This window comes from Planococcus citri, chromosome 5 (assembly GCF_950023065.1).
Source record: "Planococcus citri chromosome 5, ihPlaCitr1.1, whole genome shotgun sequence".
Taxonomy (NCBI): Eukaryota; Metazoa; Arthropoda; class Insecta; order Hemiptera; family Pseudococcidae; genus Planococcus; species Planococcus citri.
Genome location: NC_088681.1, coordinates 7,347,703 through 7,360,913, shown reverse-complemented (window position 1 = coordinate 7,360,913; position 13,211 = coordinate 7,347,703). Strand labels below are relative to the sequence as shown.

The following is a 13,211-nucleotide window of genomic DNA, read 5'->3' as shown; positions in this document are numbered from 1 at the left end:
AAAAACCACACAGATGGTTTACGAACGCTGTAAAACCGTTTTAATGTCGCGCAACCATTTTTAAACAACCGAAACCGCGTAAGCACTTGATTGGTATCAACTGTTAAAACCTTGTTTAGTCTATCAAATAACCAAACTCGTCGTCGTACCGCACTCGAATGATTTACCGTATGTATGAGTGTGTGTGTGTGTTTTTTTTTCAATTTTCATTTCGATTCCGATTCTCTTGGTGCACTTGTAATGTACCTACTACCTAGTACTTGAATGTGCAGTATTAGGAGGAAAAAAAATTGAAATTGAAAGAAGAGAAGTACAGAAATATACGTAGGTCTAGGTACATACATAAATTGTATTAAACAAAACATCTAAACTATGTGTACACTGTACATACAAGCTGCCTAATTTAATCGTGTTAATTATATCGTCGATATAGTAGCGTATAATTAAAACACCAAGGTGCGTGTCACTATTCGATTACACGTACCTTACTCAATCCATCGTATACTGGGTACCTTGCTATGCTGTGCTATGCTATGCTACCTATACAAGTACTTATAGTACGAGGCTATGATGCTCTTCACTCGTCACTTGTCATCGTCGTCTGGTCGTGTTGTCGGTCGTTTTGACAGATCCGAAATCGAAAATGCTTTCATCTGAACCGAATTAGTATTGGTGATTAACACGAATATTGTGTGGTCTATTGTCGAACGATGTATGGCTGTTGTATTGACACCGACGACGACGACGACGACGTCGTACATCAAACACCATAGACACACGATGAAAGAGTGGTACCGTACGTATTATACATTTGTATGTAATGAAATAGTAATATGTACCTACCTATGTAGTGTTTTTTTTTTCATTTCATTTCATTGATAAACAATGAATATTCAATGTGATTTTACACCGATTGTTGAGCAGAGTACGCGTCGTTGATTCACTTATTAAGGAACCGGAAGGGGAACACGATTTGTATGAAGGGACCAGAAGACCAGAGGAAAGGGTGTTTGAGATTGGATAGGTTTATATGGTGAATTTAATTAATCGTATTGTTCCGATTGGGATCGGATTTTTGGCCAATTTTTTTCTCATGGGGGTTTTTCAGAGAGGAAAAGAGAGGGTCAGAAATCCAAAAATAAACTTCAGATTCTAAAATTTTGGTTACCTATATACTTGCAAGGGAAGTCTGAACTATTTTTTAACTGAATATAACTAAATCGAAAGAGAATTAAAAAAATACATCTCCTGACAAAATTCCAATTTTTGGGGAGGCCAAAAAAATGGAAAAAAAATCAAAATTTTACCCAAATTGAAATTTATTATTTTTTGAGATCCTCTCCCCCCCCTCATTGATCATGTTTGATCGATTGAAAGTAGCTCCGATTTAAAAATTGATGCGATTTTTGAAAAGAGTAAGGTCTGAAACCACCACACTGAAAATTTCGGAGACCTGCGTTGATTTTTCAATTTTTGGCGAATTTTTGAAAAATCTTTAGGCAAAAAAAGATGAAAAAAAATCAAAATTTTGCCAAATTGGTCTAGAAAGCTGAAATTTGGCATGTAGCCTATTTTTGAGCTCTGAAATCGATTGAAAACGGTTTCGGTCTATTTTGAGCAGTTCTGGAGCCTCCAGTAGATTTTCAAAAATTGAAATTTTCACAGAATTTCACCCAATGAAGTTGGAAAGTTGAAATTTACCTAATGCTCCAATTTCAACATGCCTGAGTTGATTGAGGAGGTTTCTCGAGTCGTTCTGGAGTCTCCAGTCGTATTTTAAAAATTCCAGATTCTCGAAAAATGCCTTAAAACCCATAAAAATAAACTCATTTTCATAACTGATAATTTTGAAAAATACTAGAATCTGATTCGGGGAAGTTGATGAGCGATTGGGCCAAGAGGGGGGGGGGTCATCATAACTCATTGCTGACGAAGGTGTTTATTGGCTGTAAAATTCATTTTTACAGATTTTACGACATTTTTTGGGAAATTGGAATTGAAAAAAAAAAATTCATGGAGGATTCAAAATACTTGCCTAAAATCGTCTCCAGTCGACTAAACTGAATTTCAGATTTTTTCGTCGGATGGTCTTGGTACATTGAATTTTTTTATTATTTTTAATTATAGAATCGCTGCTGGAGAAATTATGAGTTTTCCCAATTGACAAAATCGTAAGCGTTTTGCTAGCGGAACCTCGCGTTTACCTCGCTGACTCGCGTTTATCTAGCGAATTTCTCGCGATTTCCAGCTAGCAACATTCCTTCCTCAGGCAAATCAAGCAGTTTGCTAGCGATTGTAAACTAGCGTTTTAGATGCTCGCAAAAAGCTAGCGATCATCTAGCGCATTTCAGCTACTTTAAAAATTGTTAGATTTGCTCGTTTTATGCTCGCGAAAAGCAAGCGATCATCTCGCGCACTTGAGCTAGTTTGAAAATGCTTAGATTTGCTCGTGTAATTCTAGCGATCTGCGAGTGAATTTTTGCTAGCTTTCCTATACTCATGACGCATGACGTCACAATCACATGATTACGGTTATAGTCTTTGTTTTCAAAGGGTATTCCAGAGTAAAATAGATAAAATGCCCCTGCCCTTGGATTTTTGAAATTTTAATGAAACATTGTTGGGTTCAACCCCCTCCCCCCATATTTACCACTCAAAATGCCGTTTTTTTTCATTTTTTTTATGCCTATTAACAATCAAGATTGCGAGGTACAATTTTGGAAACACGTTTTTTGGATGTATTCTTGACCCTCAGACATCATATACTATATTCAAAATTTTTTCTTTGGTGCGCCGTGGTGAAAACTTGGAATAATGTATTGTAGGGGGATGGGGGGTGAAATGGTAATTTTGAGAAAAATTATTATCAATGAGTGGGGTATCGTTTTCATATGATTCAATACCGCTGAGCACGAATATGACCTCAGATTTTCTGCTACACTCACCTACCCCTCCCCAGAGTCCCTCAGCCCCCCTCAATTTTCACAATTTTTGAAATAAAGTTATTTTGATGACATTGGTGTCGTTTTCATATGATTCGATACCGCTGAGCACGAATATGACTTAAGATTTTCTGCTGCACTCACCTTCGCCTCTCCAGAGCCCCTCAGCCCCCCTCAATTTTCATGATTTTTGAAATAAAGTTATTTTGATGACATTGGTGTCGTTTTCATATGATTTGATACCGCTGAGCACGAATATGACTTGAGATTTTCTGCTACACTCACCTTCCCCTCTCCAGAGCCCCTCAGCCCCCCTAAATTTTCACAATTTTTGAAATAAAATTATTTTGATGACATTGGTGTCGTTTTCATATGATTCAATACCGCTGAGCACGAATATGACTTAGGATTTTCTGCTGCACTCACCTTCCCCTCTCCAGAGCCCCTCAGCCCCCCTCAATTTTCATGATTTTCGAAATCAAGTTATTTTGAGATGTTGGTTTCATTGCTATGGGAAAATTACATAAGTTCATTGTTATTGTACATGAAATTTCTCGTAGAATGAGCTACAGCACATGGCTCCCCCTCATAACATTGTTTACTTTTTTTTTTAATTAGTATTTCGTTACCATATTTTTTTCTCGTGATTTTTCATGTAGGTAGTCGTTGAATTATAAAATACATACTCATACGTACTCAAGTTACAGTTATCATGAATATTATTATGCCACATATGCTCTGTATACCTGTACAGTGCAGTACACATACAGATTTGTAACGTTTTCTGTGTAGCAAAAAAATCAAGGGTCCACCCCCTCGGGGGGAGTCATGTGCTCTAGCTCATTCTACGAGAAATTTTATGTACAATAACAATGCACTTATGTAATTTTCCCATAGCAACAAAACCAATGTCATCAATACAACTTTATTTCAAAAATCGTGAAAATTGAGGGGGGCTGAGGGACTCTGGAGAGGGGTAGGTGAGTGTAGCAGAAAATCTGAGGTCATATTCGTGCTCAGCGGTATTGAATCATATGAAAACGATACCCTACTCATTGATAATCATTTTTCTCAAAATTCCCATTTCACCCCCCATCCCCCTACAATACATTATTCCAAGTTTTTCACCACGGCGTACCAAAGAAAAAATTTCGAATATAGTATATGATGTCTGAGGGTCAAGAATACATCCAAAAAACGTGTTTCCAAAATTGTACCTCGCAATCTTGATTGTTAATAGGCATAAAAAAATGAAAAAAACGCCATTTTGAGTGGTAAATATGGGGGTAGAGGGTTGAAAATTTTTGTGGAGATACCTACCAAGGATATACATAACTTCCAGAAAAATTTTCAAAATCGGCTGAAATGGAGCTGAGAAAAGTGTTATTGAAATTTTAAAAAAGGGGGGTTCCCAAAAAGGGGAGGTGGTGTGGATCTAAAATTTTTCACGCGGTAGCTTCTCGATGGTACCCACTTTCCATGCTAGTATCAACCCGAACGCTCTCGGGGGGCCGTTTCACCCCTCCTATGCGCCGATAGTTTTTTTTGTGTTTTTTAGACAACCCCTCTCATTTGAATGGGCCCAGCTCCGGCCCCCTTGGGGGTGGAAGGAAAGTTGATATATAACTAGATCGGAAATTTGACGTAGATTCTTTTATCTAACCACATATTTTTCGCTAAAATGCAATGCGGGGGAGAAAATTGCAAAAAACTGGTTTGGGGGGCTTAGATCCACAATAGGGGTAGAACGCTCACCAGGGACGAGCGGGGACTCATCGGATTCGTGTTCAGCACATAAAAATGGATCGGTATACCAATTTTAAGCTTTCTACCTCACGTTTCCCAATGACCCTTTTTTTTGTCCAATTTTCCTGGACTATGATGGATATTTTTCAATTTTTTATTGAGGTTTTAAGTAGGTAGGTCTACCTACCTAACTGAAAATTCAATTTATAGATAAATGATTGATAATGAACATTCTTCTTTAAAAAATTTGCAATGAGAAACACTGATTCACACACTGCAATCCAATAAATGCCACATTACAAACTTGTACAGTGATACACCAATCAATACTTGGAGGACCTGAATCAAACATCTCCGTCGTGGCCATGTCGTTAAGCGTAGGTAGTTAGGAACATAGAGTTGCTGGTTCGAATCCCCGTTAATTAGGTAGGAAAATTTTCGTAGGTAAATTAGGTCTTAAAAAATTCCTTGTGATAAGGGGAATTCAGACATGAAGAAATTCTCAAAATTGAGGGTACCTAACCCCACTCTTTTAATTTTTGAAAATAAAATTTTGACTTTAATGGGTGATTATTATTTTATTTAGTGGAATGCTAGCGTATAGCGAGCTGAGAAAGAAGCAACATGTTCTGCTAGCATTTTTATCGCTCAAAAAAATCCGAAAACTGCACAAAACGCTAGCTTTCTGCTAGCTTTTTCCTAGCTGAGGCTCGCTTTCTTTTAACGAACACGCTAGCTTTTTGCTAGTGATTTTCTAGCGTGAAACACTGGTGAAAAAAAGCTAGCAGAGAGTCCCAAAATCGCGCTAGTGCGCTAGCGCAATTGTAGCGTGATTAGCTAGCTATTATCTAGCATTTTTATCCAAATTTTTGTCAATTGGGTTGAACCAGCTGGAACTGATTTTGGAAAAATGGTGTGTAATCGTTCAAGTGTGGTTGGCTAATAAGCCTCCAATCACGTTTGTACTTACTGAAGTTGGTTTATAGGCAGTTTTTATGGAACTTTTTGATAATCTGGAGTTTCCAAAATTCGGCTGGAGGCTCCAGAACGGCTTGAAACTAACTCTAATTGACTCAGAAAATGTTGAAATTACGATTCAAAGTAAATTGTAGGTTTTCAACGTCTCATTATGAGTAAAATTTTTTGAAAATTTCAGCTTTCAAAAATTATCTAGAGGCTCCAGAACTGATCAAAACCTTTTCCTATCGATTTTGGGGGTCAAAAATAAGGCACTTGTGTTTCAGTTTTCAAAATTAATGTGGTGAAATTTTGATTTTTTCCAAAGTTTTGGGCTCAATTTCGTTTCTAAAAATTCACCAGAAATTATAAAATTCACCTTTTTGCCTGAATTTCTCATTTTGTGAAAATTTCAATTTTTTAAAATCTTCCGGAGACTCCTAGAACTGATCAACACCGTTTCCTATCGATGGAGGGGGGGGGGGGGTCGAAAATAGTTCACGTATCTTTTAGCTTTCAAAATTGAAATGGTGAAATTTTGATATTTTTTTTAAATTTTTGAACCGAATTTTGTTTCCAAAAATTCACCAGAATTCATAAAATTTACCTTTTTACCTGAAATTTGATTTTTTCTTTCATTTTTAGACCAAATTTTGTTTCCAAAAATTCACCAGAAATTATAAAATTTACCTTTTTACCTCTGAAATTCTCATTTTGTAAAAATTTCAATTTTTAAAAATTTTCTGGAGGCTCCATAACTACTCAGTATGGATCAAACTGTTTTATAATCGTTTCGAGGGATAGGGTGGGGGGAGGAACATTTTAAATTTCAGGTTTCTATGTAAATTTAGTAAAATTTTGATCTTTTTTTTTCATTTTTGGCCCCAATTTGATTTTTAAAAATTTACTAAAAATCGAAAAAATGCTCTTTAGCATTTATTTGCACCCTCGTTTGACTAAGTTCTTTCCTTTACTGCCTTCAATAACTCTTGCCTTGTAGGATGGTGAGTGTTCATAGGGGGGGGGGGGGGAGAGTTGACATGTTAAAAATTATCGAATACTACCAGCAATCAAAAATACGAGTCGCTCGAATTCATTTTTCGATTTTTATAGAATTTTTCAAGGTCTTTAAACAGAAGATTTTTCAAAGTTCTAGTTTTCACAAGCTTTTTTGAAAATCTGCATTTTCCTTACTATGGCAGGAGACTCCAGAACAGCTCGAAACCATCTTCAATTCATTCAGCATGTTAAAAATTAGAAAAAACAAGTAAATTCGAGCTTTCCTACTCCATTGGGTAAAATTTTGTGTGAAATTTCAACTCTCAAAAATCTGTCTGAGGCCCCAAAAATGCCAAAAAGGGATCGAAACCGTTTTCAATCGATTTTGAGGACTGAAAATAGTATACTTGCCAAATTTCAGCTTTCTAGGTCAATTCGATGAAATTTGAATTTTTTCAATTTTTGGATTTTCAAAAATTCACCTTTCATCGAAAAATGCACTTTCGTGTCTGAATTTTTTGTGATGATGTAGGTATTTTTGCATCTTTATTCTTTTTTCCTTTCAGCTTCATCCGGTTTAAAAAATCTTTTACCTCGTTGAGGTTCTTTTTTTTTTGTAGGGCAGGGCTATTTTCGAATAAATAATTAAAATACCCTTTGGCTAAAAACCTATCCAAAGAGTATAGTCTCAATTAAGCCAATTTCTTCCTCGAATACCCTCAAATGAAAAACCTATGCATATAATGGCAGTACCGCTTCTTTCTGCAGGTCGACGAGAAGGAGATATAAGGGACGGGGGGAGGGGGTGAATTCGTGCATAAATATAAAGAATTCATCCGGTATTCTTATTCTTATATTCTTATAATACGATTGATGTGTTTACTCGAATGCACAAAAAAGCCACAATATCGTTTCATTGTTGAGACTCGTACCTTATAGGAGACGACTTGGAACGCGCAGGCGTTTTTGTAAAAGACTGTTGGTAATTTTAAGTCGCTAAGTCAGTTCCTCGCGAATAGGATTAAGGATATGGTATAGCTAGCTATAGTGATGCACATACAAAGTCTTTCTCTTTTTTCTGTATATTATGCCTGCGTCGTGGCAGGGACACAACAACAAAACATCTCACATATACATACACATAGCAATGCAATGCACACTGCATACAGTTGCACGAATACGAATACGAGTAGACCAGAACGCACATCTGCCTGTCGGTCTCAGCTCCGGTCCCGAAGGTCAATGCGCATCCCCGTTCTACTCCGCAGAATCGGTTCACTCTTCTCTCTATTTCCCGGTATACTCGTACCCGATCAACCCCTTAAACAGATGTTCCCCTATGTACGTATGTGAGAGGGCGTTCATTAGCCCGGACGCGCACGACCCGAAAGTATTCGCAGGCCTCAAAAAATCTCCGTCCGAGACGAATTTTTCAAAAAGCCCATAGCCTCGTACGATGATTGACAGATGTTAAAATCAACGCCAACGTAGCTCGTCGACGACTCGCCAATTACCAGGATAAGTTTCCGATACAGTACAAAGTTACAAACTGGCCACACACAGCAAATTGTACGTATAGAAGGATGTGTAACTGTTACGAGAGAATTGTGAGCAGTTTTAGGGATAAAAAAAAGGGAGAGGATTCGCATATGTAGGATTATGGGACGAAAATTAGATGTTGTGAGATTTTCGATGCTGAATGAGTCATTTTTGGACACGAAAGTAATTCTTGGTGTGAGAGAAGAGGTGATTAGAAATATTTTGAAAATGAGTTGGACGGTTTTTGTGGAATTTTTTGAGTATCTGGAGTTTCCAAAATATAGCTGGAGGCTCCAGAATGGCTTGAAACCTCCTTCGGTCGACTCAGGAATGTTGAAATTGGAGCTTAAGGTAAATTTTAGCTTTCCAGCTCCATTAGGTGAAATTTTGTGGGAATTTCAACTTTTAGGAAGTTTACTGGAGGCTCCAGAACTGCTCAAAACGGGTCGAAACCGTTTTCAATAGATTCTGGGGGTTGAATATAGGGTACTTGCCAAATTTCAGCTTTCTAGACCAATTTGGCGAAATTTTGATTTTTTTTCTATTTTTTTTTGGCTCAAAGATTTTTCAAAAATTCACCAAAAATTGAAAAATTAGTCCAGGTCTTTGAAATTTTGATTGCGAAGGTTTCAGATCTTACTCTTCCGAAAATCGGTAATTAGAAATATTTTGAAATCGAGTTGGACGGTTTTTGTGGCATTTTTGGAATATCTGGAATTTCCAAAATATGGCTGGAGGCTCCAGAATGGTTTGAAATCTCCTTTGGTCGACTCAGGAATGTTGAAATTGGAGTTTAAGGTAAATTTTAGCTTTCCAACTCCATTAGGTGAAATTTTGTGGGAATTTCAACTTTTAGGAAGTTTACTGGAGGCTCCAGAACTGCTCAAAACGGGTCGAAACCGTTTTCAATAGATTCTGGGGGTTGAATATAGGGTACTTGCCAAATTTCAGCTTTCTAGACCAATTTGGCGAAATTTTGATTTTTTTCTATTTTTTTTTGGCTCAAAGATTTTTCAAAAATTCACCAAAAATTGAAAAATCAGTCCAGGTCTTTGAAATTTCGATTGTGAAGGTTTCAGATCTTACTCTTCCAAAAATTGAATTCTTTTTCAAATCTAGTTAAGCTCTTTTCATCGAGGGATCGATCGAACACGATCAATATCGTGAGAATACCAACCAAAGGGGGGATGGATCTGGAAAAATGATAAATTTTCGCCATTTTGTGTCGGTACTCGACGCCATCGTCTTATACACCGTTACTTAACGTGCTGTAATAAGTAATTCACACTATGTAGTGTACCGGTAATAAAAATATTTATATATCTTACAAACAACCTAACGTTAACGTGCGTTTTATCTGCTCGCCAAGTAAAGCTTTGATTTCTTCAACATGTGTTAACTACCACATGCGATGGTTTTTTTCGCTCGCCTGCTCCTTCCTCTCCGTTTAGCTCTGTTTTTCACACCAAGCAAACGCCGATCTCTCATGCATAATATGCACGCACCGAACTCACACAATACGAGAAAAAAGAACAACAAGGAATACGAGAAAGAAGAAAAATTCCCAAATAAACAACCCACCGCAACATGGATGTCGAACGACTATTAATAGCTTTTAATTGTTATTCTCTCAATTATCACGCCTATAGAGCTTCATCTTCAGAGGTCCTTTTTTTGTTTCCGTGTGTGTGTGTAGCGTATTATTAAAAATTATACGCGAACACGCTAATTACTCCTTACACACACACACACACAGGCACGAAAAAAGAAGTGAAAAAAGTAAATATTTAAATTAAAAGAGCTTCTTATTATAAGAGAAGAGACACTGTGTAAATTACAGGTTGTTAAAATGTACGCTGCAACTTCGACATGTGTTCGATAGGAAGGAATATTATATTATTTAAAGATATACGTGCGAGTCTTTGTGAAAAAGCACCCCGATGGTACGTACGTAGGTACGTATGCTGGACATGGACACACAAAACGACCAGTTTTTCTGCTCAACTAAAATCCCAATTCATTCAACCAAACGTAGGCTATCATTAGTGGTACTCTTTCGTAATCATACACGCTGCAGCGACACCAACACCGCAGCAGACATAATCATAGTGCTTTAAATACCATCCATTTGTGTAAAATTGACACATTAGTATCATCCATTTATAGTGCTAAGAGTATTGCCTTGCCTTGCCTCGTCGTCTTCTTCGTCGTGGACTCGGATACAAAAATAAAAGAAGCAGGAAGACGAAACGTGTTTCGGTTATTTTTGTAGAGTAATTCTAGGAAACACCGTTTGAAAAATATGGAACACAATACGAAAAGGTTGCAAAAAACATCACATCTCTGTAGCCACCCGCAATTGTTTTGGCTATTGTGTTGTAAAATGCATTCACCTGGTTTCATATATGTACCAATTTCAGGTATCTTCATTTTCTCTTATACCAAGGTAGGGAATAAGTCTACGTATGCCAGATCGCCTCTTCAATTTGTCTAAAAATAACTCCAAAATATAAAACTTTCGTCAGCGTGACAATATATACAAGGGGGAAAAATGCATAAGAAAAATTTAAGACAGTAAATCAAAACACACGTCGAACAAGTTTGTAGTCTACATACAGCAGCACAAGCAACGTATGTTCAACACATTCTTTAATTGACCTACTGTTAGTGCAAAAAAAAAGAAGGCGTCTCTGTACTATAGAGGTAGAGGCAGAGGCAGAGACGTCAACTGTCATGCACTCTTCCTGTGACAATTTTTCATTATAATTTGGTGGTGTGTGTGCTCGAGTCGTCGAGCCGTCCTTTATAATTCCTTAACCGGTACCGCGTGCCGAGTTAGGTGCTCGTCTTGAAGAACGGAGACAGCCATCTCTCTTATCGTTTCGCTTTTGCCGAACGATCAGTCATCCGAGGCCGAGTAAACTCATCGAAATATGAGAATAAACCGGCGTGATTTATGAAGAAGGAAGAAATGATTATCCCGCAGGGTAGCATACGAGTATACCGATGGGGGGACTTGTCGAGGTACACGAACGTGTGAAATTATGAGAAATATTTCAAATTTACCGAATAGCAGGTATTTTTGCTCGTATGGGATAGATGGGAAATGGTTTTATAGTTAATGTAAGATTTGAAATATTGTTTCTTGTTTTTTTTTTTTTTTTTAGCCCAAGTATTAGGCTTTAGTATGGTCAATTTGAATTTTCTGTTTCGTTTACGATTTTGATTGGATTTTTCCATTTAAAAATCGATTCAAAGGTAAAATCATCGTATAACTTGATATACCTTCCACTAATCTGAAAAATGACCTCAGATTCGAAATCAGCGTGGCCGAAAACCTTGAAATCGATATGCGTGATGCTATTTTTGTAATTTTTTGAAAAATACCCCCTTTTGGGCCCCCAAAATGGGGTTTAAGGGGGCTTATCTTCATTCATGATAAAATATCGAGTGACATATCGATTTCTAAGGTGTATGGGACGCTGAACTCGATTCTGGCATTTAAAATCGATTTCCAACCCAAATTCATCGTGTAAACCGGTATAACTTGATATAGCGTTTATAAATCTGAAAAATGACCTCAAATTTGGAATCAGCGTGTTCGAAAACCATGAAATCGATATGCATGATGCCATTTTTGCCAATTTGAAAAAATGGCCCCTTTTGGGGCCCCAAAATGGGGTTTCAGGGGGTTTATCCTCGGTTATGGCGAAATATCGAGTGACATATCGACATCTATAGTTTTTGAGACGCTGATCTCGATTCTGGCATTCAAAGTTGGGTTTTAAGGCAAATTCATCATGTAAGCCAGCGTAACTGGATATAGTGTTTATTGATCTGAAAAATAACGTCAAATTCGGAATCAGCGTGCTCTAAAACCATGAAATTGATATGCATGATGCCAGTTTTGTCATTTTTGGAAAAATAGCCCCTTTTGGGCCCCAAAATGGGGTTTGAGGGAGTCTATCCTCGTTTATGGCAAAATATGGAGTGACATATCGAATTCTATGTTTTTTGGCACGCTGAACTCGATTTCGGCACTTAAAGTTGATTTTTTTAACCAAATTCATCATGTAAACCAGTGTAACTTGACGTAGCCTAACATTCGTTAATCTAAAAAATAACCTCAAATTCTGAATCAGCGTGGTCAATAACCTTAAAGTCGGTATGCATGATGCTTTTTTGCCATTTTTTCAAAAATAGTCCCTTTTGAGCCCCCAAAATGGGGTTTAAGGGGGCCTATCACCGTTTATGGCAGAATATCGAGTGACATATCGAATTCTATGTTTTTTGGCACGCTGAACTCGGTTCTGGCACTTAAAGTCAATTTTATGGCCGAATTCATCATGTAAACCAGTGTAACTTGACATAGCATTTGTTAATCTGAAAAATAGCCTCAAATTCGGAATCAGCGTGGTCAATAACCTTGAAATCGATATGCATGATGCTTTTTTACCATTTTTTTGAAAAATAGCCCTTTTTGAGCCCCCAAAATGGGGGTCAGGGGGGCTTATTTTCGTTTTTGGCAAAATATCGAGTGACATATCGAATTCTATATTATTTGGGACGCTGATCTCGATTCTGGCCTGTAAATTCAATTTTAAGACAAACTCGTCGCGTTACGTAGCATATTTGCCACCAATTAGAAAAATATTTTCATCAGCGAGTACAGACGTATTTCTAAACTCCCACACCTAATTTCCCTTCAAAAATATTCATTCTTGGGTACTCGAAAACGTATCCAAACACACACTACACCTACCCCAAGGTAGGTATAAATCACTCTGTGTCTGTTTATCTCTTAATAGGCCAAGTACTCATTGACTAAAGTACCCGATGCGGTAAAAACAACAAAGTGTACACGTTTTTCTAAAGCGTTGTTGTTGCAAAAAATGTATTAAAAAAATAAAGGGGTAGTTGCTGTCGTATATAGGCGTCATCGTCGTCGGCTCGCATCAGACAATCTTTAAGAGCTTTTTAGTCCAGCTCAGTCTGCGTGTAACTTATGCTACAAAACAATCTCCAATT

General features: G+C 37.3%; 1 protein-coding gene across 4 annotated transcripts in view; it reads left to right on the top strand.

The window, feature by feature from the left end:
- The window catches only part of hth (homothorax), a 329,596-nt gene that overhangs the window by 47,531 nt on the left and 268,854 nt on the right, over nucleotides 1-13,211 (top strand). The gene's annotated exons all lie outside the window — the stretch shown is intronic.